The following is a 2242-nucleotide window of genomic DNA, read 5'->3' on the forward strand; positions in this document are numbered from 1 at the left end:
CACATGTTCAGTCCAGATGTCAGCAGAGTCTTCTCACTCAGTTTGTCCCACTGTTGGCAGTAAGAGAGCACAGCTGGTTCACCTCTGAGCCCTCACTCTGAACCACAGCACTGTCACTCATCAGGACATCACACTGTAATCACACTGAACCAGAGTCTTCCTCAGCACCTTCATCCTCACTCCCCATGTTTGTGCCACTAAACTCTGTGTCTGTAGTTCTGTCTGTTCTCTGTAATATCAGAGTTCACTACAAAGAAGCTCTCCAAGATTCTTATTTCTGTCTTTTCTAACAGCAGCAGTCGAATGACCAACAACAGCAGCAGCAGATTAAAATACTGCCCCCTAATGACACCACACAGGTACTACATGTAGATGTGAGTCTACAACACACAGCGTATCGACTACCAATGCAGCATCATGCTGATGCACACACACTCTGATCAACACAAAAATATTTTATTCTGAGAAACAAACTAACTGAGAGTCGTGATCTGTGTGTATTCTGAAGAATTAAACTACTAACCTACACTGATCAATGATGTTAATGATCACATCTGGACTCACCAGCCTTTCTGCAGTTCCTCACAGCTGGAATCAGTCTCTGTCGTCCCCCTCTGATGTGTTGTACTTCTGCAGGTCCAACTCATCCAGAACCTCCTCTGACATCTGCAGCATGAAGGCCAGAGCTGAGCACTGGATCTCAGAGAGTCTTCTCTGATCTGTTCTCTGACTTCAGGAACTCTTGGATCTCCTGATGTACTGAGAGGTCGTTCATCTCCATCAGACAGTGGAAGATGTTGATGCTTCTGTCAGGAGAGATTTTATCACTGTTCATCTCCTTCAGGTTGTTGATGACTCTCTGGATGGTTCCTGGACTGATCTCTGTCTGACCCAGCAGACCTGCTATGAGTCTCTGGTTGGACTCCAGACAGAGGCCATGAAGGAAGCGAACAAGCAGGTCCAGGTGGCCATTTTTACTCTGGAGGGACTTTTCCATGGCTCGTGTAAGGAAATCATCCAAAGAAGAGTTGTCTGCATCATAATCATCCCTGTGACTACCATCATCATACCTCCTCATTCTGGCATGTCAACATTAAGTTCTCCGGGTGGCATTTTTACTCTGGAGGGATTTCTGCATGCTCTGCCAGGAAAACATCAGAGTGACTCATTGCAATCTATACTGAGGTCTACCACCACCTTGTTGTCGTGTTGTGTGACAGTGGTAACATGCTCTACTACATCATCATACTCTCTGTCATTCTAGTTATCCAAAAAGTCTTGCACCTCTGTCTTCCTGTTGGTGTGACAGTGGAACATGTAGACTGCAGCCAGAAACTCCTGAATGCTCAGATGAACAAAGCAGTAGACTGGTTTCTGGAAGATCACACACTCTCTTTTGAAGATCTCTGTACAAACTCCTGAGTACACCGAGGCCTCTGTCACATCCAGACCACACTGCTCCAGGTCTTCTTGGTAGAACATGATGTTTCCTTTCTCCAGATGTTCAAACGCCAGCCTCCCCAGCTTCAGAAGAACTTCCCTGTCAGCCTCCGTCAGCTCCTGTGGACTCGTCTCATGTCCCTCATGGTACTTGTTCTTCTTCCTCTTTGTCTGAACCAGCAGGAAGTGTGAGTACATGTCAGTCAGGGTCTTGGGCAGCTCTCCTCTCTGCTCTGTAGTCAACATGTGCTCCAGAACTGTAGCAGTGATCCAGCAGAAGACTGGGATACTACACATGATGTGGAGGCTCCTGGATGTCTTCATGTGGGAGATGATTCTGCTGGACAGCTCTTCATCACTGAATCTCCTCCTGAAGTACTCCTCCTTCTGGGCGTCAGTGAAGCCTCGTACTTCTGTTAGCCTGTCAACACATGTAGGAGGGATCTGATTGGCTGCTGCGGGTCGGGAAGTTATCCAGACGAGAGCCGAGGGAAGCAGATTCCCCTGGATGAGGTTTGTCAGCAGCTGGCTGACTGATGACTTCTGTGTGACATCAGACAGCAGCTTCCTGTTGGTGAAATCCAATGAAAGTCTGCTTTCATCCAGGCCGTCAAAGATGAACAAAAGCTGAGAGACAGCCAGCTTCTCTGCTGTGACCTTCTGTAATGTTGGATGGAAAACATGGAGCAGCTCCAGAAGACTGTACTGCTCATCTCTGATCAGGTTCAGCTCCCTGAATGAAAGCAGAACCACCACACTGACATGTTGGTTCTCCAAGCCCTCTGCCCAGTCCAGAGTGAAC

General features: G+C 47.6%; 1 pseudogene; it reads right to left on the reverse strand.

Moving 5' to 3' along the window:
* Positions 1 to 526: 526 nt before the first annotated feature.
* Positions 527 to 2238, reverse strand: LOC121813919 (annotated as a pseudogene).
* Positions 2239 to 2242: the final 4 nt, after the last annotated feature.

This window comes from Haplochromis burtoni, unplaced genomic scaffold (assembly GCF_018398535.1).
Source record: "Haplochromis burtoni strain Fernald_Lab_line unplaced genomic scaffold, NCSU_Asbu1 Contig_3520, whole genome shotgun sequence".
Lineage (NCBI taxonomy): Eukaryota > Metazoa > Chordata > Actinopteri > Cichliformes > Cichlidae > Haplochromis > Haplochromis burtoni.